We start from the raw sequence: 24,910 nt of genomic DNA, 5'->3' as shown, positions 1-24,910 counted from the left end.
AGAATCCTGGAAGGGGTGCCTTCTGACCTGAGCTCGACAGAGGGCCAAGAGGTAGCCAGTAGGGTAGCACAAAAGGGACCCCAAGACCCAGTGCCACCTCTAGGACTCTTCAGGACCTGGCGTGTGGGTTCAGTACTCAGGGCCAGGGATGAGGCTGGAGAGAAGCGGGACTCAGGACATGGAAAACTTTATGCACCACACTGGGGAGCTTCCCCCCTCCCATAGGCCAGCATGTCCACTCGGGTCTGCAGACTGCAATGTGGACAAGGGGCTATACCCACAACACACAGGGGCAAACCCTCCAGGTCAAGGGCAGGTGGGGCTGGCACTTCCCAGGTGAAACAAAGTTGAATAGTTTTCTTTACTGGTGGATTTCTCAGAGCCCTTGAGGAGTCGGGGTGCTGCAGGAGCTTCGGAGGGCTCAAGTACTTCAACGCAGACCTCTCCCTGTCTGACGGACACCATGGAAGGAAGCCAGTTTCCACAGTGCTGTCGCGAGTTTGGAGGTCATTTAAAGGGGAAAATGTGGGACAGACATGGCCAGTGCTTTGTTTTGGGAGGATGAATCTGGATCAAGTATAGGAATACACCTGGGGCTCAAGTGGGAGGCTGGGGTTGCCGTGAAGTGCTATCCAGAGCCCCTTGAGTGCCCGGGAGGGTGGCCCTCACTCCTGGGGCTGCCTGCCCCGTTCTCCTGGGCTGGGGCACGACTGGAGTCCTAGGAGGGTGCCCTCCTGAGCACCTCCCCTTCCCTCTTCCGTTCTCCGCCTTCTTATTAGAGACACTTTCTCAATACTCAAGCTGCTGCAAATCCAGCTGCCTGCCACCAGCAGAAGTGGTTTCTGTTTTTCCTTTTCCTTTCTCTCCTTTTTATTTATTTTTTTTATTTTTGAGCAGGGGTCTCACTATGTTGCCCAGGCTGGCCCTGAGTTCCTGCTCTCAAATGACCCCCACCCCCCGCCTTAGCCTCTTGCAACTACAGGCACGATTTTTAAAAGTTGTACAATCGATAGAAATTTTGACCCCTGCTTGGGTATGGACGACCTAGCCTGCTGGTCAGGTCATCTGAAGGTGTTATTATCAGGAAAAGAGAGAGAGAAAAAAAAATATTAAAAAGCAAGTTTGTGATGAGGGTGAATCCGTTTTTGAAAGGGAAGTGCCTGGGGACCAGCCATCCAAATAGAGGAATTTCCTCAACTTGTAGTAACATGAGATTCAGCGGGAGAGCAGAGAGGGCGGTGCTGCAGATGGAGGGGCCTTTTGCCACGTGGTGGCTAAAAACTAGTGGAGCAAAAACGTGAAATAATGAAAGAAACCAGTCAAGTGAGTGACGTCCGGCAAGAGAGTGAGGATGGTCAGGAGGGGTCAGAGGTCAGTTCCAGGAGGTTGATGGGCAGGTGGGGGAGGGAGTGTCCTACAGCTGGCTGAGAAGGGGCTCTCAATAAAGGATAAGCAGAGCCAGGAGAGAGGGTGGGGAAGCCAATGGCTAGCATATATCCAGAGGAGAGGCCAGGTGCTCCTGAGAGTCCATTTGGTGTGGCAACATTATGGTTGCTATCATGGTCACTTCTGAAATATGTTGCAGTGGAATGATGGGGCCAGAAGCCAAATTCCAGTAGGTTGGAGGTCAATGTCAATTGAGGACTTGGAGAAGGTGCTGTAAGGAACCTAATGGGGTAAAGGGAAGCAATATAACAGGGTTGGACAGATCAGGAAACCGAGGCCCAGAGAGGTTCAACAATGTTCCCAAGACCAGAATGAACGGCGTAGCTAGGATTCAAATCAGGAGAAAGTTACATTAAAAATCTGCTCATGTTCTCTGGGTCTTTGCTTCTAATTTTGTCTTAGTCTAGTCTTTCCCTTAACCAGCCTGCAACCTGATAAGGGCTGGGACCTCCCAGCCACCAATTAACCCATTCATATATAAAAACATTCAACAATTCTTGGAGACTCCAAGATTTTAGGTGCTGAACACAAGGAAACTCAATGAAGACTCAATATTTATTTTACAGTATCAATGGCTTCTTCATGATTTCTTGGTAACCTGTGACTTAGGACTTTCTCTGATGTAATTGTAGTCTAAGAGATGTTGTCTTCCGCACCCTTTGATCCAGAAAGTTATGGTTGTATATATTTGTTGTACACAAAGATACACAGATGTTAAAGCATTGTTTTCAGTAGTAAAACATGGGTGATAACTCAACATCTGTAGATGGGAAAGAGTGGAATGAATCATTCACCCATAGAGTGGAATTCTATGCAGCTGCAAACAGTGCTAAGTGAAAAGAGTAACATGAAAATCATTATCACCATTTGTAATAAAAGAGCACATTTCCATTACATAGTCATGTACCACCAAACACTGGTTTGGTCAGTGATGGTTGTTTATACACAATGGAGGTAAGATTAAAATGAAGCTCAAAAATTTCTATCACCTGGTGATGTGGCAGTCATTCTAACATCGTACAAAAGCCTAGCATATGCAATTATATATGGTACCTAATAATCATGACAGTATATGACTGTAACTGGTTTATGCTTTTACTATAATAGGCTTTTTACCATTACTGTGGCATGTCCTCCTGCCATGAAAGTCTCCTGTCAAACAATACACTGTGGCTCCCTGGAGCAGCCTCAGCCACTGCCTGCTGACTTGTGTCACCATCTCTTGTGCTTGATTTAATACCCTGCTGTTTTGTCCACCCAGCTGGAGAACAACAGGTTATCCTATAGAGTCTAGGGGTGTGGTGGTCCCTGCTCTCTAGGTTTGAGCAAGTGCAAGGATGAAATCGCCCTGCAGTGCGTTTCTCAGAACTCTTCCTGATGATGTCACATGTGGCTGGCTGTCTAGAAGGTCTTTGGAGGGACAGACCTGCCCTTTTCGGCAGGAGTTGTTCTGGGAGCACCGGAAGACCCCAGCATGGAAGCTGGGAGGAGACTGATTTTCATGTCTCCTTTTTGCCATTTTGAATTATACACCATGTGTGTTGATTATTCAGTTAATAAATAAAATAAACATCTGGCATGTTCTGTCACAGCAAAGGCTGTTTAAATAATGCCTACAAGTCATAGAATTTGGTAATGCTTGGAAGCAGAGGCTGTAGGTAGCTTCACAATAGGCAGTGGAATCATCCATGTGCAAGAACAAAAACTTATGCGTGTGAAAATCACATTATAATGTGTTGGGAAAATGAGCCTTGTGAAAAGCTGCTCCTAAAATAGAACTAAAAGGGGGAAAAGAAAAGGAAAAGAAAAAAAAAAGCAAAGCAAATGCCTTCAAAGCACAGAGATTTGTGTACCTCTAGCTCATTCTCTGCTGCTCTAACCCCAGGTTAGGCAGTGGGATCTCCTTTGAATAGAACCATCCTTCATGGTAAGAGTACCACACATATGGTAAAATTATCTAGACTATTTAAGCCAAAAAAATGCATCTTTGCTGGGGTGTCACTTAGTGGGAGAGCCCCTTGCCCAGGTAGCATGAGGCCCTAAGTTCCATCCCCAGTACTGCAAATAAATAAGTCTATCTATCTATCTTAGACTCATTATTTTATTATACAATGGGGATAAATGGGGACTATTAAGTGGAATCAAAACTGTACTGAGAATCAAAAAGCAATCAATTTCAAGTTTAACTAAACTACCTTTTCCCAACCTTTTCTTCCCGTCCACATCCCTTTAATGTTATTAAAGATCCCAAAGGATTTCTGTTGATGTGGGTTGCATCTACTGATATACTAGAGTGAAAATGAAAACTTAGAAACTAAAAAATAATAATGCATTTAAAAATAGCCATATTAAACCATGTTACCGCAAATTATTTTTAATAAAAATAACTATATTTTCCCACACTAAACAACTGGTGAAAATGAGTGGCTTGGCTTTATGCTTCTGCAGATCTCCTTAATATTTAGCTCAGTAGAAGAACCTGGAGAGCTAGACCCTCCTGTCTGCTTCTGCATTCAACCCCTTGAGGTATGTGGTGTGGCTTGGATATGTGGTAAGAGCACAGAGGTAGAGCCCTTGCCTAGCATGTGTGGGGCCCTGGGTCTGATCCCCAGTCTCTCCAAAAACAAAACCAAACATATTCATATATATAAAGGAAATGCAGAAATGTAATGTGTTAGAACTGGCCCAATTCACAGCCCATGACTGAGATCCATTCCACGTCCCCCTCTTCTAGCTCCAAGCTTTCCTTGGTTCACAGACTCATTAATCTCCATCTTCATGTGGACCTGGTGTACTCCATGTGTGTGTCTCTCAAATATCCCTTTTTTATGAGGACACTAGTAATACTGGGTTGGGGTATACTGTAATGACCTCATCTTTACTAATTATACCTGTAACAATTCTATTTCCAAATAAGGTTTCACTCTGAGTTATTGAGGGTTAGGCCTTCAACATACGAACCCGAGGAGAGGCATGTTCAATCGATAGCCTATTTGGTAATAATAGGAGCAGCTTATTCATAACCAATGGTAGCATGAGGAAGAATCTAATGGACATGGCACAGAAAGAGGGATGACTCAGGGAGGGACTGGAGGGGCAAGACTTTGGAGAAGAGGGAAAGTGTGTCTCTCAGAACCATCGAGCCATCCAGCTCTAGGGGCTCCATCCAGACCCTGGGCATGGGACCCCTGGAGTTTTACAGAACCAGTGGCAACCCAGTGTCCCTGTGCTCCTGTACTACACAGGCCAGATTCATGGGAGAGATGTAGATTAGGGTCAGATTCCATGTGGTCCAGACATTCCCTGGAAAACAGGGCCATCCAGTGGGAATCCAGTACACACAGTCCCAGTCCATCACCACCAACTTTTCCCTAGCTTGGAGGGATGGGCAGATTCTCGTGGCATGTTGGGAGGGTCCTGTCAAATTTGGTTGGGTGCCAGTGACCTGGAGCTTTGTGGTGGTATTCTGCTGTGCTCAAGGTTATGGATCGGGTTCCAGAGCCAGTGGTTCAAATGCCTAGTCCTTAGATGGTGGGTGTTGGGTGGGCTATTCCTAACTATGATTGGCTTTCCATATCTGTGGGTTCCACATCCAATGGTACAACCCTCTGCAGATCAAAAATATGTAAAAAAGCATTTCAAAAACTTCCAAAAAGCAATACTGAATTTGAGTGTGCTGAATATTACGCTGGTACCATGGGAATGAAGTACTGTGTAGGCATTACATTAGTTATAAGTCCTCCAGAGACAACTTAAGTTCATGAGGATGTGCATAAGCTATATGACAATACTATGCCAATTTTATATAAGGAACTTGAGCATTCATGGATTTTGGTATTCTTGGGGTTCTGGAACCCATTTCCTGTGCATACCAAGGGACAATCGTACTATACAGAAAGCTCGATGCCTAAGATAAATAAAACGAACTCAGTTTTCTGATCAACAAGACAAAATTATCCTACCTCATTGCTTGAGGTCATAACTGTCACATCAAAGCATGTCTACCAGGGAGAAGGCACAGTTGTGTGCTGGGCTCACAAAGCACAATCCTCACCATCGGGGACTCAACTTCCTAGGATTTAGTTTTCTACATCTGCTTCTTTGATTTAATAGAAAACGTGCCTCTATTTCCTCGTCGTGCTATTTTATATTTACATCAGCATTCAGCAGTAAGACCTTTTGTTCCCTCAGCTTTTTGTCCCCTTTGGGGTCCTGTAGTGTGTGCCTTGGCAACAGAGCCCAGGGGAGTTGCCCCAGGGAAGGAAGACAGTGAGGGCGGCTCTCCCTGGCCCTTGTGCGGGTCCACCAACCGGATGCTGGCTCGGCGGTGACCCAGCGTCTGGGTGGCAAAGTCAGAGTGAAAACAGCTGTTTGGCTTAAAGATGTGTGGGTTAGCTCAGGTTTGTAACGTGTTTGCTTTTCCGCTCTGGGTTTTCAGTATGCCGATGTCATGGTGAGGACAGGGGTGGCCTCCCCTGTGACCTCTCTCCAGTCTCTGGCTTTCTCAAGTTGGCAGCCTGCTGGGTGTGGAGATGAACAGCTGGTGCCTGTGGACGCAGGGGCCCCGTGAGGAAGGATCGTCGGTCCTTCCCAGAGAAAGCAAAGCCACTGAGGAAGTACGCCTGCGGTGGGAACAAGGGGTCACTCAGAAGACAAATATTTTCTGCTTGATTTATAGTTTCCTCCTGCTTTGATTTACTTTTTAATTACAGAATTATAGCTCTAGATGACACATGATCTACAAACCAAACCGCGAGCCACAAGGAGACATAGTGACAATTAAAATTAATTTTCAGATAACATTTTTGTCCTGACAGATGTGACCTATCATTAACAACAAATCTCTCCAGATGAAAATAATCTAAATTAAAAACTGCAGTTTAACTGCGCCCCCACGTTGTGTCTTTAGGCCATTTTTTGTGTTCTCTTTCATTGATCGATCGATTGAATGGTTGAGAAAATGAGTGTCGAGGTCAGTTATAGTATAGATTGCTTTGGCCAAGATACCAAAATCATTGCAGAATGACTATTTTTCAAACTGATATTTTCACTCAACAAACCTCGTGTCGCATAGCTAATTAGGAAACTAGAGTAAGGCCACAGTCAACAATGCCACAACCCCAATTTTCTCTCCCACTTCTGGTCCCTGCCTGCAGCTCTGATCACTTGGGAATCAAGCAACGTCCCCTGGACACATGGGAGCACGTGGCCGTGGTGCTAGGACCTGGGGAAATGCTTCTCTTCCACTCCCTGATCTTTGCTTCCGAGGAATGAGGGGCTTCTGGATTTTACCACAGGAGGGAGGCCATCAGTGACACTCAGAGGTCAGAAGAGCCCAACAAAACAACGGTGTCTCCCACAAGGGCAAGACTCCACATTTGGAATGATTTGAAAACACAGCCCGACTTTCTGTTATTGGAAAGTCACTTAAACATTTCAGAACGTACTTCATAAACTCTATCAATGGCCCTTTATAAGTGTAAATATGTGCACTGTAGAATGCAGGCGAGTGAAACACAAAGAGAGGAAGGACTTGCTGGAGACCTCAGCGAAACTGTGACAATATGAGGAAGAAACCTTTACCCGTGGCAGAGTTTCAGTATTTTTAGCTAATCAATGGACAACACCTGCTCTTTTTGTTTTTCTTTTTAAATTTAAGGCCACAGCCATTGAGCAAGTCACCATATTTCTGTGGGAAGAAGGTTTGTCCTTTATCATTGCCCTCTATCTTGCCCTCTGGTTAAAGGATATTTGTTTTCCACACTGTTTCATCGTCCGGGAATATCTTTCCTGCCGGATGTGATGTTTTACCAATCACATTAGTCAAAGTGCTCTGGGCTCTTAGAAAAAGACTCTCCACTCCCATAAGGAAAAGGGAAGAGAAGAATTTTCCAGCTTTCTGGAAAGGCAATGTGTGTTCTGTCTTAGCCACTTACTGTCATTCCCTCGTCCCACCCCAAACAAGTCAGTATTCGTTTTTGATGTCTCAAAGCAATTGCATCCAAGTTACCTCAACCAAGCTCCATAATTCAAGCCAAAAGTAACCAAAATGGGAATGAAAAACATATGGTAAGGAATGGAAACAGCATGTCTACTCAAGTACCTTTGCAGTTTGCTCCCCTCTGCTTCCAGACATCCTCCTGAGGGTCACTCCCTTCCGCTCTGCATGAGGGTCCCCTTCTCTCCCCTCCCCCACAGCAGTCGCAGAAAGCCTGCCTTTGATGTGGGATCTACCCTTCCCAAATCTACCTTCTGCCCAATCACAGGAAAAAAGCTGGAAGCGCCAACCCCCAGCCACAGAGACCCTGAAACAATGAAGAAGAAGAGTCAAATCTTGGACTGGGATATTTTCCACTTATTTTGTGGCACAAAGGGAGGTGCATCAGAACACACACACACACACACACACACACACACACACACACACCACCTGGTACTCCCACATTTAGGCATAAATTAGGCTGGGCCACAGATGCTGCAGAAGAAGCTGGCATTGCTAATAATTAACACTGCTGCTTTTAAGCTTCTCAGACATCGCTGCTGCCGTGACCCTACAATTTTTGGTGATAGGTGTACGGTTTTGGTGTTCTTTATTTTTCCTTTTTGATAAAGAGTCATGTCGATAGAATGGATCAAGCAGGAAAGCATTTTATCATCTCTGGCTTCAAGGATGCATTTCTGCCATCTGCAGAGGGAGGATGCCTGAGAGGCAGGAGGAAGAAGTGAGGCATCACACAGATGCAGGCAAGAGGAAAAAGGAAACCTGCAGATGCAGGTCACAGCAGGGGGTCGCACACCCTGGGACAGGCAACCTGCACTGGACAGTGCAATTTTACACCACAACCACTTGCACGCCCCCTCCCTCTGCAATGAAAGAATTCTTATCCTTGCTACGTGAGAAGCAATGCTGCGATTTGTTTTTCCTATATAGGTGATCTAATTTAGGAATATTCTGGCCTCCCTATGCCAAACTGATTTCATAGCTCACTACGCATCATGAGACTGAGATGGTTGCCAAACTTTTTTTTTTTTGGTACTGGGGATTGAACCCTGGGGCACTTAACACTGAGCCACATCCCTAGCCCTTTTTATATTTTATTTAAAGACAGGGTCTTGCTGAGTTGAGTGGCTTAGGGCCTTACTAAGTGGCTGAGTCTGGCTTTGAACTCATGCTCCTCCAGCCTCAGTCTCTCGAGCTGCTGAGATTACAGGCGTGCACCACCATGTCCTGGGAAAGTTGTAAAACTTAGGTTAAAACTCAGATGTGGAAGGACTCCTTATGAACTTGAGTGGTGGACAGCAGAGCAGAAAAGCAGTACATCTTAAGACAATGTCACAAAAGCAGAGCAGGCTAGCAGAGGGACTGCAGTTCCCGGATGTCAATAGCTTATTGGGGAGGCACTCTGGCTTCCCACCTGAGAACTGTGGAAAGCAGGTTGCAGGCAAGCCTATGGAGGTTGAATTCTCTCTCTGCACTCTTACGCTTGCAGCCAAGACAGCTCTACTGGGGGTCTTGGTGCCTATGTTATGAGACTTTGGACCCAGAGATGGGATCTGCCTCCAGCAGAGGCACCAAGGACTCGGTTACACCTATAAAACTGACAGTCACACATAGCTTCATGATGGGGACATGTTCTACGAACTATGTCATTAGGCAATTTTATCTCTGTGGAAACATCATAGCATGTACTTACCCAAATCTAGATGGTCTGGCCTGCTACGCACTCATGCTGTGTGAACAGCCTGTGGCTCCTAGGCTACAGACCTGTATAGCATGTCAACTGTTATGGTTTGGATGTGAGGTGTCCCCCAAAAGCTCGTGTGTGAGACAATACAAGAAGGTTCAGAGGAAAGTCTTAACCCAGTTAGTGAATTAATCCCTGATGGGATTAACTGATGGTAACTAAAGGCAGGAGCGGTGTGGCTGGAGGAGGTGGTTCATTGGGGGCGTGGCCATGGAGAGTGGAGTCTCTCCCTCTGCTTCCTGATCACCATGTGAGCGGCTTCCTCTGCCACACTCTTCCTCCATGATGTTCTGCCTCACTTCAAGCCCTGAGGAATGGAGCCAGCTGCCTATGGATTGAGACCTCTGAAACCATGAGCCCCAAAGAAACTTTTCCTCCTTTACAGTTGATCTGGTTGGGTCCTTAGTCATAGCAGAGAAAAAGCTGATTAAAACATTATTGTAGTGAATTCTGTAGGCGAAGGCCACTTGTTATTTAAGACATCAAAACATTGAGAAAGTGGAATAAATAGGGGCTGGGTTATAGGTCAGTGGTAGATTTCCTACCTAGCAAATGCACAGGCCCTGGGTTTGATCCCAGCATTACGAAGAACAAAAAACAAAGCAAAACAACTGGGTAATGAGTATTTTAGCTGTTTTATAACCTCATGGAACCACCGTCATAGGAAATTATTATGTGACACTAATCATATTGATGAAAGTTCTCTCACAGCTGCCTGCTTGGACCATAAATTTTATACACCCTACAGTCACCATGTGTGTGGACAGCTGAGCAAAGAGTACCCACAGCTCAGTTTGTGATTATTGCTCGGCCACAAACACACACAGCCTGTATATATATTTAATTTTAATTTCTAACACTGACACACACATTAAGGAAAGGTTGGAAATAATGCAATGTGCCAGGTAAGTACTCTCGTCCCTGGAATTCATGCTCATCGCATCTTCCTGCTGTCCAGGAGCTTGCTGAGGGTGTTCTCCAGTCCTCCCCACCTGGAGGAATGGAGGTCCCTTCAGACACTTGAAGCACTAGAGGCTCCTTCGTGTCCCCAACTGGGAGAAAGGAGCGTATTTCTACGTAGGGGCAGCCCCTTGTTGCTCGAAGGTGAGGTCTGGACAGAACTCAGCTGATAGAGATTTGGGGAGCCAAGAGCCTTGCTGAGCTAATGTTGGGGCTTAGAAAATGAAATCCCAAACTGCAGATGAGATTTCTCCATGCCCTTCCCCATCCCTCCTGGGTCTCATTCTTTGTTCTCTCCATGGAGACAGGCCGTAAAAACTAGAATCCTCTTCTCCAAAGCTAATCATAGAAACCAGAACCTGTTTGCCCCTAAGCCAGCCATAAAACCTATACATCATGTTCTAGCTCATCCCCATCTTGGTGCATAAGAGGCAGCCATGAAGCAATTCTCTGGCCTCCTCTGGCTGAGAGTAAGCCATCAGAACCCACTTCTAGAAAAGGTCCTGTCTCGTACCCGGGAGCAAGGAATGCTGGACAGAGGGGACAAGAAGAATCTGAACAGACAGGCCTTGCTGGGTTCCCCACTCAATTACCTTCAGTTCACACCCTCTTGGCCAATCACATTTCTGCATGGCTATCTATGTTTCCTTGAACCTTAGCATAAAAATGGGTTGGATCACGCTGGGTCCCTACTCTTCCATCTGAAGGATGTTACCTAATGTAAAACTACTATCAAATGTTAATGTGTTTCTGTTGTTAACCAGCTGCCAGTTTATTTCAGGTATTTATTTAATATTGAACCCGTGGAGGGAAAGTTTGAATTTCCCCTCATCTCATTTTCCCAGACTACAGCTTGTCTCTGACTTCCTGTCTCCCCCTCAAACTAATTTCTTTCATGACCAGATAAAGCTTCTGTCTTTTTTCGTGTGCCTCTCTTCCTCCTGGATTAGATCTGTCTTAGGTATCTCGTTGGCTGAGCCTTGAAACAGCCTTTGGTTCTTTCCAGTCCTGGGAGGTTGGGATTATCACAGACCCCCAGCCAGAGTTCAAGGCCCACCCAGACCATCACCGCCTGCTGCAGGCAGGGCCCTACTGCTGATGCAGGATGTGCCTGCCTTTCCTTTGTCCCTGTGCATCAGCTTGCTCTGCCACCCTGCTAGGCTGGTTCCTAGAGTCCTGTCTGTCCTGCCCCGGCCCACCGCCATTCTCCGGTTACTCAGGCCCTGTGTGCCCTGGAACGTCCTGAGCCAGGTCACCATGTCCTGTCCTGGCACCTCAGGTGCTAATAGGCTCCGCCTCACCAGCTCCATTTACCTCATGGGTTCCCTGTTCTGGGTGGCCCCAGGCTGCTGCTGGGCATTCTGTGTGAGCACGGCACAGCCCGTCTCCAGACAGAGCCATCATTTCCCTTTGCAGCCTACTTTTATCACATTTCTGTGGTTTCTTGGAAGTCAACAACAGGTTTGGGGCTGCAGTGACACTGGTCATTTTAAAGCTTACTTTGATGAGGTAAAATACCATTTAAAGTAACTGTGACTCTTTGGCATCCTACATTGCAGAACAGCAGGACGGCAGGGCATGAGCTGTCTTGTTCAATGTCACATGTGAATTCCGAATCTGGAATCCAGAGCACTCCATCCTCCTGTCATTACAACAAGGCGGGAAGAGAATGTACTAAACACCACGGGCTTTCTGAACAGTCTGGGGGTCCAACGTCAACTGGGTCTGAATCCCAGTTCTGCCTCCCAGTGACTGTAGAAGGATGTCCCCCCAACACGTGCACTTCCCAATCCCCAGGAGCTGTGGACCTGTCATCTCACATGGCGAAACAGACTTCACAGATGTGGTTAAGGATCATGGCACAAGGAGATTATCCTGCATTGTCTGGGTGGCCCAAGTGTAATCCCAGGGGTGCATACATGGGATAGATGGAGGCAGGAAAGTCGGAGTCAGAGAGAGATGGGCAGATGCTATGCAGCTGCCTCAGAAGGTGGAAGCAAGGGTTATGAGTCAAAGACACAGGCCGCTGCTGGAAGCTGGAAGAGTCAAGGAAACAGATCCTCCTCTTCAGTCTTGCTGACTTTGATTTTAGCACAGAGAGACCCACTGCAGACTTCTAACTTCCAAAACTGCCAGATAATAAACTCATGTTACTTTAAGAGGCTTAACTTTGCAGAAATTTGTTACAGCAGCAGTGGATAATGTATACAGCAGCTGTGTCTCCTTAGTTAAGCTACTTCTTAGTTCTTAAACTAAGACTTAGCATACTACATACACCATCGGGTTGTTGCGAAGATGGGACAACTGTTTGCATAGCATTTATGTCTTACATTTTATTTGGTATTACAGTTAATCCAGAGATGATTTAAAGGATATGGGAGGATATCTACAGCCTATATGCAAATACTATGATATCATTTGATATAGGGAACTTGGGCATCTGCAGATTTTAGTATCCATGAGGAGTCCTAGCACCAATTCTCTGCAGATACTGAAGGATGATTCTGTGTGTGCACATATGTATGCACATATACAGGTATGTGCATACACATATACACATGCATATATATGAATATTCATACATGTATAGTTGTATGTATTTTGCAAGTGTGTATGTGTATGACAGTAAGCACCTTAAATAACAGTAAATTGGGATAAGAAAGAAATAAAGCCAGGTGAGGAAGTAGTAAATGGCAGTATAATTTTAGATGGGTATTGAGGGGTAGCTCTCAGATATTGTGTGTGTGGAACAGGGAGTAAGTTGTGTGCTTATCTTCAGAAAGAGTGTGATTAATACAAGAACCACCGAGTGCAAAGGCCTGGGGGAGGACAGCGTGACTGGAGGCCCCTAGGTGGAGAGGGAGAGAGGGAAGAGATGAGGTCAGATTCCTGGGGTTTAGATCTTGCAGGGCTCTGTATGTAGGTTATACTTAGAAGTTTGGATTATATTGATTTGGAAAGCTGCTGGAGAATTTTGAGCAGGAAAGAGCTGCATTTTAACTTACAAATCTAAGAGTTTCAAAAAAGAGCCTTTGGCATTAAACTGAGCTCACACTGGCCTCTGTGAAGCTGCCTAGCTGCTCCTGCCCAAGGTTGGCAGTTTGCTGGCACTTCCCAGGAAAGAGTGAGGCGTTGCATACAAAAGTAGAAACAGTTCAGGGCAGGGAGCCAGGATCCTGCCAGAGCTGATCAATAGCCAGACTAGTGGATTTGTTGCTGCTACTGCTTAATAATGGGAACTGAAGTTTTATCAATTCTCCTATCCAAATTTCATTATTTAAATGATGTTGAACTTGCCACTATGAATTTCCAAACCTCTGACTTGTTGAGAACCCTGTTTTAATTACAAGATCCTTACCCCACCCTTCCCTGCTGCCTGCAGAGGTTTTTCCCTCTGAGAGAATTGATAGAAGTGGTGCTGTAGATGTGAATATTTCTTTCCCACTTGAATAATTGCCTAGGCTGGTTAATTTGAGTGCCAACGAATTTGCACCTGCTTATATGAATTTTGTATTTTCAATTTGCAGGAATGGAGATAAAGGAACCTAAGAGAAGCCTGTCTCATATCCATCCTGAATCTCTTAGCTCTTTGTATGCTGCACAGACACTACCATGCTTTGCCATAACTGGTTGACCTCTGTCTTTTGATTTAGGAATTGGAAAAGCATAATATTTGGCCACTGGGTCTCATTTCAATGTAATTAAAATTGGGCTTTTGAAATATGGAGACTACTGTATTCTCTCCCATCTGGGTGTTTGTTTCCTAAACTGTGTTTAAAGAGAGATATAGATGTTGTTTCCTAAAAAATTATTTAAAAGATTCTGGGTAAAATGAGCAGCGGTTCAAAAAGTAAGTTTATGGAGTTGAGAACTTATCCCACATCTTTGTCTTTTCTCTCTACACACCCTTGTGCATGCACATACCCTCACGCACACAGAGGCTTCGATCAAGGACACTTCCAAGTCAGAGGATCTACTCCTTAAGCCAATATCATCATCACATATTGGTATTTATTGCCCACGGAGCCAGCAACCCGGAGTCTAACCCAGAGGATGAGCACCCTTCCGGGGGGCTGGAACTAAAGGAAGAACTTAACAGGAAAAAAACAAATATAAATGGGAAGCTAGCATTTGTTTTTAAGATGAGGTCCTTTCTGCACTGCTTTTCCAGCAATTTCTGATTGGACGAGTGTCAGTGCTGTCACTGCAGGTCTGGGCTCAAGCCCAGCTTCCCCACACACGGCACCCGTACCCTACACGACGAATGGCAGCGAGCCTCAGGGTCGCCGGGTGGATCGCAAGTGTGCGCATGCGTACAACGCGCTCACCAGCGCCTGGCACACTCGCTCGTGCCACCTCTGTTGCCTCCCTACCCAGACTTTCATTTTATTTTACCTTTGGAATTCAAATTAGTCAGATTCTTTACATAGAAGATTTTTTTTTTTTTTTTTTTTTACCTTTACCTTGGCGATACAAGACACGTCTTTCTCTTCTAAAATGTTGGTTTTTAGTAATGTCCCATAGGGCACAAAGCTACGGGAGGCAGCCCTGTCCCCTGAGTAATTGTCTTTCTCCCCAACACACATTCAGCCTATTTCCTAGAACCTTAGGATGGATCGTATTCATATCTCCATGTCTTCACATTCTTCTCCATCTATAAAGTTCTCACCTTGGCTGAGTCCTCCCTTTCCGCAGGCTACATACCTGCATCCATGCAGACTTTATCCCAAGCACTTCCTTCCTTTATACTCAGTTCCTGTAGTGCTCATAAGTGACACTGAAGCCCACTGTCCATTGCACATGGCCTAAGGATTGCTCTTTCGCTATCTAAATCTAATGCCAACTAGATCACAAAGTCCTTGAACAAAGAGACCATCTTTAGCTTGACTTTCAAAGTATATCACAGGGTTAGAAACCTCAATTACCTTATCTGGAAATAGGAATAATAATAACAAATAATAATAATAATACTTACCTATTGGGCTATTTTGTTAAATGAGTTGATTCTGTGTTCCCAGATATAGTCATCATTCAATAATTTTTAGCTATTGTTTTAAGGAGCTAATAATTCTGATTGCTTATTTACCGTTTTTTATAATAGATGGTAATAATTGGAATGCTTTTGAGTTGCAGGGAATTTCTCAATTCAAAACTTTCACAGTCACGGTGTAGAAAATTTAGTAAGCCATTTAAAATGTAGAGAAAAATATAAAATGACTTCTAATCTTATCTCTCAGGTATAATAATTTTATATATTTCAGTGGTTTTTTTCAGCTAGGATAATATATTTTGACTATTCATTGTATGCTTTGTTGCTAATTTTTTTAAATTAAAAATTTTGTGAAGCCTGTCTTGAAGGCATGTGCCTGTAGTCCTAGTTCCTCAGGAGGCTGAGGCAGGAGAATTGCTTGGGCCCAGGAGTTCAGGGCCAACCTGGGAAACATAGCCAGAAATTGCTGTCCTCTTTAAAAAAATTCTATGCAAACTTTGTTTTTCATCCCATACTATGGCTATATTGTCAATTAGAGATAATTATGTTCCTTATTGTCAAATATATCAAAATAGTAAAATAACACCAGACTAGATAGGACCACACTGGTTATAGTTGCACAATGGCCTAAAACCGTACTGAAATGGTTTCAATACTTTAGAACAATTATATTGTTCACTAGTTTTAGTTATGGCAAATTATTAAATATGATTGTTCACTTAACCCTTTGTATCTGTTCCTTATCCACCTTATCATCTTACAGAGAATGTGACTTGGAATAGGATAACTGGCATGGTCATTTTCTACTTTGTTTATACTAAACCATGAACTGACATCTTGGAATTAGTCTAGGCTGCTCTGGCCAGCACTGAGCCCAGGCACAAAACACTACAGTGGCTTTTACATAGAGCTACAGAGGTCCCCACGGTCCCTTCAGCTACCACACACTCCCAGTTATACCATTTAGCTGGGCCCAGGCACCAAAAGAACCCTTTTTTCTTGAGACCAAAGTAAAATTCTTGCACTTTCCCCTTAATATCAAATTAAAGCCTCCTTAATAGACATCAAACATTTCACAACATGGAACTGGCTTGATACTGGTTTCTTTCAATTTGAATTTTTTCAGTATTATCGTTTTGTGATACTGGAGATGGAATTTTTTCTTTACTCAACAGTGAGGTACAGCCCCAGCCCTTTTTATTTTTCACTTTCAGACAGAGTCTCCCGAAGTTGCCCAGGCTGACCTTGAACCTGGGATCCTCTTGTCGCCTGAGTTGTTGGAATTCCAGGAGTGCACCATGCTTTTTCCCATGTTACTCTTTAACTACAGCAGAATTTCTATGTTAAAATGGAACTTTATTCCTCTTCTATCTAAAATGTATCTTTTAAATTAACAGAGGCCTCAGGTTTTAAAAACTTCCTCAAAGTTAAATTCGATTAAAAAAAAAAAAACAAGTGGTAAAGCATATGTTTAGCATGGGCAAAAAAGCCCACTGTTCAATCCCAGTCGATCTTCTTTCTAATTTATACTTTAAAAATTATAATATTTATGAAATATATTCTGTTCTACACCAAACTGCTCAAAACTTTAGTTTGTTCCTATTTTTCATCCATATTTTAAAATAATGGCAGTAAGTGATGAATTGCTGAGAAATCAATAGCGATAAAGAAAACATCAGCTTGGCACACTCTGCTAGGAGCAGGCCAGACAAGACACAGGTAGTTGAGTTTTTTTTGTGACTCAAAGGGAGTGATGATAGTATAGAAATCATCGCACAAATCAGACGTTGAAATAAGTTGTTATAGAATAATAAAATGTTTTACCTAAATCTCCATTTATGAAACCATTATGAATACTTTACCGACTAACTGAAAGGAGTCATAAAGTCATATTGAGATAACCAATTTTCAAGGAATCCAACTTTGACAAGACTGTAAAAGTAGGTTGACCGTAAATTGCACAAAAAGTAGGTTACCAAATAACCTGGTTACATATACTATTTTTAAAAGAGAAAAAGAAACCTCACTGTGTTGTATAGGTTGGTGTATTTTAAGATGAACCCCCAAACATAAACCTGTACGTGGGGGGAGGACTCTAAATTATTAAAGGTGTTAACATATCTCTTCTCTTTTAAAACTCCTATTATAGTAATGATTGCTCTTCTAGTCAAGGATAGCTTAGAATCAAGAACTAGTTAAGATAAACCATAAAAAGCTAAGGGTGGTTATCCTGGTTATCCATGGATAATGGAACTACACTACACATAGTTTTCCATTTTCTGTTCTCTACCACTGTGTCATTTCTAAGGTGAACTTACATTATTTGTATGAAAAGGAAAAAAAAAAAAAAAAAACAGAAGAAAATATAAATGCTGTGAATATAATTTCACCTCTTTTTCCAGTGGGGAAAGGACAACTTAAAATCAGTATCTCTGGCCCATAGATTGTAAATGTTGGCTATTTTGGAGATGGGTAGGAAGGCATAGGTCCTTGTACTTCAGGCTATGGGAATACTGAGCCATATAACTCAAGGATCTGAAATTGACTGAGAACTCTGGAAGCACTAAACAGAATGCTCTGGAAGCGTTAAAGGGAATGATGAAATCTCCAAGTGCAAAAGATGCTTCAAGTCAGGCAGGATGGTGAGTGGCCATTCAGGGAACCCTGGATGGGAAAACTGCCACTTTTCATGGCCCTTCCACTTTATGATATTCTCCTAAGGCCGAGAGTATAGCACAGTGGTAGAGCATTTGCCTAGCACACACAAGGCCCGAGTTTGATCCCAGTACCAAACAAACAAATCTTTTTTTTTTCTCAATATTAGAAGAAGCCTCCAAAATAAAATCATTTGAATTGGTTATCCTGCCCCTCATTTAAAAACGAACAAACAACTTTTGTAAGATAGGAAGAATCTCAATGCATAATAGACTTGATTACAGTACATCTTCTCAAGAGCCGAACAATAAGACAAAATTAAAATAGCATTCCTTAAAAACAACAATAACAAAACAGCAACAGCAATCTGTAAATATGAGATAAAATATCATCATCAGCTGGGAAATAAGGTGTTAATACCATATTTAGACTTCAAAATTAGTTAAAAGAGAAAACAACTGGCCTGACGATTTCTTTTTTCCTTCCCTGCTTCCCTCCCTCTCTCCTTCTTTCCTTAGACTTGAGCCAGTGGAGTTGGCTGGAGTATGTTTACATATAGGATATCTACTGTCACAGTGTCACTCTATCAGTAGTGAGATCATTCACAATTGGTCAGAGCGTTTCTCAGGACTATGTATCTTAGTGTATGCCCAGCTCTAGAAATTAGTAAAATATCCATGAATTTCCTTTCCAAAGCAGCAACAGCTTTTTGGACTTTCAAACCATCAGCTGTAACAAGTCATCTTGTCTAAACATTCTTTCCCAGCATAACCAGATTCATTGGTAATGTGCCTTTTCACCCCAGGCCATCCGGAAATACTGTCAGAGAGAAAAATCTCAAGTGCACTGTGATATTTTCCTCCCTTTGGATGTTTATTTTATAATTTTTCTCCTTTTCCTTTCCCTTAAAAAAAAAAAAAAAAAAAAAAAAGCACCTAGTTTTCAGTTCAGAACTGATTCCCACTGAGAGAGGGCAAGATGCATGAGGGCTCTCTCCCAATCTCTATTTCCAGGTGGGCACCAGGGTAACTCTGTGCAGGGCAGATTCCGTTCTGTCCCTGCAGCCTGGGGTAGAGGGCTTTGCTGCTGGTGGGAGACAGCTGCCAGTGCCACCTGGGTCTCTGCTGGGATTTGCCCACCCACAGTGCCCGGGCCTTCCCTCCCAGGGCTGGGACACTCTGCACAGAGCAGGATGCCCATACATCCTGGTGTCCAACCTGCCTGCAGGCACAGGCTGGGAAGATGGCACGGAAGAGAAAAGGACAAGAACCTGTGGTTCTTACCTGCGGAGTCAGAGCCCTGTCTTCTACCCTGCTGCCTGACCAGCAGAGACGCGTCCACACAGGCAGACTACACAGGCAGACTGCCTTGGTGGATTGCCCCAGCCGCATGGGCACTTGTTAGCAGCGCTATAAATAAGGCATATCCAGAACACCGGCCCAGCCCCAGAGATAAGAACCCAGTCCCTGGCTCCTGCAAGCCTTTTAAGGTCTCCAAAGGCAAGAAGCCTCAGGGCCCAGATGGGAAGGGGCTGCCCTGTCCCCATGTGGCCGACCTGCCTCAAGGACATCTTAGACCTGACACATATCCCAGAGTCCAAAGAGCAGCTGAAAGGGGAAGGCCACCTGCGCCAGGAATGGGTGTCACCATGCCAAGCTACTGGCAGAGCCTGCAAGAATGGAGCCCGGCAGCTCCGTGGCTGCGTGTCCCTTAGATGAGGCCACAGTCATTGAAGCGCAGGAGAAGGAAGGCACTTCTCCCAGGTCACACAGCACTTCTGTGGTTGTGAAAGGGAGATCTCCCTGTGTGGGTCTCCAGTGCTCCTCTGGGCAGAGCTTACCCATCTGCTTTCCCTGAGTTGGCACGGCATTTGCTTGGGTGAGGAGGATTCTAGAAAGCACTGAAGGATCTGTTCCCTGCCTGCCAGGCTCATGGGCAGCCATGGAGTGGAACACACTTCCAGAAAGTCCCTGCTCTTCTCGTCCTGCCCATTCTTGCACAATTGTAGGGTTTCTTGAGCCGCAAATCATTTTCTCTATGGGACTAAAACACAGAAATCTTACTGGAGCCTTTTTAAAAGCCACATGCTGTAAGAGGAGAGAAGGGAACTTGAGGGAGCAGCAGCTCCCAATTCCTCCCTGAATTTCCTACTTGCGAGTTTGCTGAAAAGGCATCTCGGGCACAGCCCCTCCCCAGGGCGGGTTGGCAGCGATGTCTGAGTCACCACAGTGGCTCCAGGTCTGGGAATTCATCCCAAGGAACCGGTCATGGAGGTGGGCGGTGACCTAGCTAAGGATGATTCCTGCCAATCTTCTTTTATTAGGAAGCAATCTCAACGCCCAGCAAGCAGACCTGCAAAATGATGTAAGGGAGGGGAAGATGGCTTCCCTCCATCCTTCTAGGCTCACTGGGTTGCAAGTTAAAGTGACATCAGACAGATTAACAGGAGGAAAGCCATCTTAATTATATGCATACATACTAGAGTCCCACAAAATAGGAGAGTAAAAAAAGATCACGTGGCTCAAAACTATAGTGCATCCTCAGCCACAGAAAGGAATGAGGGATGGGGGTTTGGGAGGCCACACAAGCAATGGAAGGGTGAGGGGAGGAAACATGGGGAATAAAGGGGCTATCATGCAGATAAATCTCTCAGGTAACAAATCTCCCAGAAGGAAGCCCTCTGTGTCTGTGGGTTCACGTCTGCAGATTCATCAACTGCAGACTGAAAACATTACAAAATAATTGCACTTCCACTAAGCATATATAGATTTTTTTTTTTTTTTTTTTTTGCTACTGGGGATTGAGCCCAGGGATGCTTAACCACTGAGCCACATCCACAGTCCATTTTTTAATTCTATTTAGAGATAGTGTCTTGCTGAGTTGCTTGGGGCCTTGCTAAGTTGCTGAGTCTGGTTTTGAACTAGCTATCCTCCTGCTTCAGCTTCCTCAGGTGTTGGGATTACAGGTGTGCACCACCATGCCTGGCTAGACTTTTTCTTGCCCTTATTCTTTACACAATACGGTATCACAACTCTTTATATAGTATGTACATTTTATTAGGTATCATAAAAAATCTAGAGACAATTCTAAGTGCAGAGGAGGATATGCACAGGTTTTATGTAAATATTATGCCAGATTATGTAAGGAACCTGAGCATCTGCAGATTCTGGTATCCTCGGAGTCCTGGAACCAATCCCCCCAGGGATAGATACTAACTATACTTCGGTGCAAATTTCTTGTATAGATATAAATTTTTTAAAGCAAAAGGACAGCTTTTAAGAGCTACTCTGATAGCTGTGATTTCTCAGAATAATCTGCTGAAAATAGGCCGCAGAAGTATATTTTGGTTTGGTATGTCCTGGGCACCAAGAATGAGAAATAATGTTTCATACAAGGAAATGTTTTGCAAGCTTTAAAAACATCATAGAACAATATTAAATGACATGGAAACAATATGCATGACATACTGGTATTAGAGAAGCTGGTCGCTGTAAAGGAAGGGGAAAATGGTGTGTGACATGAACTCAGCACATGCAGGAACCTGCCCCCAGACCCCGAGGGGTGTGCACCAAACGGGAAGAGGTGGTGTTGGCCACATGGCGGATCTGGATGACCTGATTTTCTTTGTCTGATATGCGATTTCCAAATCACTTACCAAAACCTTGTGTGGTTTTTAATAAGCAAATTGACTTCATTAAACGTCTAAGTTTCTGTGACTCAGAAGGCAGCTTTCTGTATTTCTTCATTAAGGAACCTAAATTTTGTTTAGGGTTCCAGAATTCCTTGAGGATCTCCCTAGTCTTTGGAAAGATCTAAGTTGGGACAGTTGTATTTTTTTTTTAACCATATGATGTAACTGTCTATAGAAGCCCCCAAGTCCCCCTGTCAAGGCAAATGTAAGCAAGAAGGAAAAAAGGAAGGAAGGAAGGAGGGAGGGAAGGAAGGGGGGAAAGAAGGAAGGCAGGGAGGGAGGAAGGAGAAGGAAAGGAAACAGGAAAAAGAAAAAAAAACCAGGAGGAGTAAAAGAAAAGGGGGAGAGAAAGAAGGCGTATTGAGAGAAAGAGGAGGAAGAATATATGAAACTTTTTGTAATATCTATAATAGCCACAGTTATTTTATTTATTTGTTTCTTTGTTTGTTTTTGGTACCAGGGATCTAGCCCAGGGTACTTAACCACTGTGCCACATCCAGCCCTTTTTATGTTTTGAGACAGGGTCTCTCTAAGTTGCTGAGGCTGGCTGGAACTTGCAGTCCTTCTGCCTCAGCCTCCTGAGCTGCTGGGACTTAGGCATGGGCCACGGGGCCGGAACACAGTTACTCTTATCACAGATTAAAGTGGGGTCCCTGCCTGGGTGATACAGAGGAGTTCGTCTTTTACTTAAAGCCCATTTTCATTGCTAACTCTAAGAGCGTGATCTCCCCTCCTGGCTAGTGGTGTTGCTGGCACAGAGGCCCCTGAGTCCTTCCACCACCTGCCTTCTGCACACAGACGAGGCATGTTCTGCACACAGAACCTCCTGTTCTTACCCCAGAGGCAACCCGTAGAAACTAGAGTTCCTTTTCCCAAGTGGGTCGTAGAAACCTGAACCCCTTTCCCTAAATCCATGAAAGTTAAAAATAGTACACTAACCTTCCACTGCCTTTCTCTGTCAGAGGTGGCCATGAAGAAATTCTCTGAACTACTGTGTCTGAGAATAGGTCACAAGACCCCCATTCCATACAGGTTCTGCTCCATCCCTAGAAGGACAGAATGCTGCCCAGAGGGGCGAGGAGGAACCCTAACAGAAAGGCCTTACTGGGTCCCTACTCGACCTGTTTTCATTAGCTCACGCCATTTTGTCTGGTCACATCTTTACATGGCTGCCCAGGCTTCATCTGACCCAAGCGTAAAAATGGGTCTTGGGGTCTTCAGTGTAAAACTATGATCAAATAACTTGTCTTTTATTATAGTGGTGCCTGCCCTGACCCTTATGATGGACAGGAAAGGAATCACCCTGTCCCCATTGCCCGCCTCTGTGTCCTTCAATGTCTGGTACAGAAGGGGAGCACTTCCTTGGGGTTTACTCCAGGTCAGCCCCCCTATGAGGCAGAGTTTCCTTAAGTTGAACCTTGGCCTCAAAGCCCATGTTTTCTGAAATAAAAATAGGGTGTAGGGAAAGCTCTGTTGTGGGGTGAAGGTCAGGGAAAATGCAGAAGATGGGGGAGACTGGTTACCCACTCTGAAGTCAATGCCGTAGCCGAGGAAAGGCGGGTCCTTTCCCTTCTCATCACGCTGATGCTCTATAAGAAAAGACAGACGAACAAGAGAAAGTCTTAACAGATTCACTTAATCAAGGTTTTACATGCTCTGGAATCTTCAGAAATGAAGACCCAGAGATCCAGGGAAAACTGTTGTATGCTTAGGTCAGTGACGCATGGACAGCCAAGTAGAAATTGGCTGGGCCAAAAGGTTCTGATTCACTGCCGATAGCCTTGCTGGTGCCCACGTGCTTCTTGGCCTCTCTGGGCAGCATTCCTTCCTCCCGGGTGTGGGGCAAGGCCCCTCCTGGAATGGGGGTCTAAGTGTCTCCTATCAGACGATTATAAGTCAGAGAATTTCTTCGTGACATGTCCAAGACAGAAAGGTAGCCTGTTTTTATGCCTTATGGCTGACTTGGGAGAAAGAGGTCAATGGTTTCTATGACCTGCGGTGGGGAAGAGCAATTCTGGCTTCTATGGCTATGTCGAGAGGAAGCGACCAGAGAAAGGGCAGGAGAAGGTCAGAGGGATACTGCTTTTTGAGGTTGCTTCTGAGACTTGAAGTGCCCATTTCATTTTCTGAGTCCTCACAGTGCCTTCTCCACTGAGATGCTTCCAGTGATACTTCCCCTCATGCTTCCACATGACATGTTCTGGTCTCCAACAGTAGCATCCCCGTTTGATGTCTCCCTGTTCCGCACTGACTCTGTCAGACAGGGCTGGAGTGGGTGGGAGACCACGGTGGAGGAGACTGCCTGACATTCGTGCCCACCCCGCAGCAGACACTGGCTGGAAGAAACCGCGTCAGAGGGTCCGGGGGCTGAGGCCCAGCATTCTGGGCTGCCATCAAGACCTGGCATGTCAGGGAGAACTGGTCACAAGTGTGGCACTTTCCTCTCTTTCACAGTATCACAGAGGAAAGGCTGACAGCTCTTTCTTGGTTGTGTTTTCCAAAACTTGGAGACCAAAACCAAAAGTCAGATAGGTCCAGAATGAGCATTTTGATTCAACTTGGGAAACATGTACTCTTAAAGAACAAAATTACAATAATCAATGTCGTTTAAAGATTTTAGTTGGGTTTATTTGTAATTCTAACATAGAACTAACAGTTTATTTCATGTAATAGAATAAGTGTTCTTGATGGACTGAGAAGAAGAGGTTGTTTTTATAGACAGAGTGGAACTGAAGAAAGCAGAAAGAAAGAACAGAAAGCAGATTGGTTATTTCAGACAGGAGTAAGGAGACAGAGCAATAGAAAAAAATTGATTCATTAACATCAGGTCACTTCGGGTTACCATTTTTTGTGTAAAAACGAATGCCAAGGGAACTTCATAATCATGCCAATTCCAAGTGTCTTGTTTGGAAAATCTGGCTGTTATCCCTTTAACCCTGACTGCTTGGAAGGTCAGAGAGCCTAGTTTCAACTTGGTGATATGGAAATTTAGTGTGAGTGATTCTATTTTGATTCATAGTCTCATCTGGGTAGGAATTTAGTCCAAATCAATGACCTCCTATAATTTTCATTTAATAGTACTGAGCCCCTGCAGGAACCAGATACTGCAAGGGCGAGAACCGAAAGATCAGGAGACAGTTGGCCATGAGGTCCCGCGGTGTATCCCTGTCCACCAGGTGAGGACAGCCCTCTGTGGTCTTCTATTACAGGAGTGCTGGCTGTGTCCCTGGGTGAAGGAAGGGGTCACCTTTCTGTCCCTACACTTCCACCCTGGACAGATGTTCCCTTGGCAGACTGGATCCGTAGATTTCATGATAGAGGAAGATGAACTTGCCAGGAAGCCAGAGAAGAGCAAGCGAGAGGTGGTAGGAGAAATACTGCTGGGGCCAACGGGAACAGTTTGGAGAGACATCACTACTTGGA

The 24,910-nt window shown here is 44.5% G+C and overlaps 1 protein-coding gene across 3 annotated transcripts in view; it reads right to left on the bottom strand.

The window, feature by feature from the left end:
- The window catches only part of FHL2 (four and a half LIM domains 2), a 71,753-nt gene extending 52,504 nt beyond the window's left edge, over nucleotides 1–19,249 (bottom strand). The window contains exon 1 of one of the 3 annotated variants that reach the window (XM_079111020.1): nucleotides 19,080–19,249. The gene's annotated coding sequence lies outside the window, so the exon portion shown is untranslated. Of the gene's footprint in view, nucleotides 1–19,066 lie in introns of all 3 variants that reach the window. The other 2 variants (XM_079111021.1, XM_079111022.1) reach the window with 2 other exon arrangements.
- Between the last annotated feature and the right edge of the window lie 5,661 nt (nucleotides 19,250–24,910).

Source organism: Sciurus vulgaris (assembly GCF_902686455.1).
Source record: "Sciurus vulgaris genome assembly, chromosome: 14".
NCBI classification, from domain to species: domain Eukaryota; kingdom Metazoa; phylum Chordata; class Mammalia; order Rodentia; family Sciuridae; genus Sciurus; species Sciurus vulgaris.
This window is presented reverse-complemented; position numbering and strand designations above follow the sequence as displayed.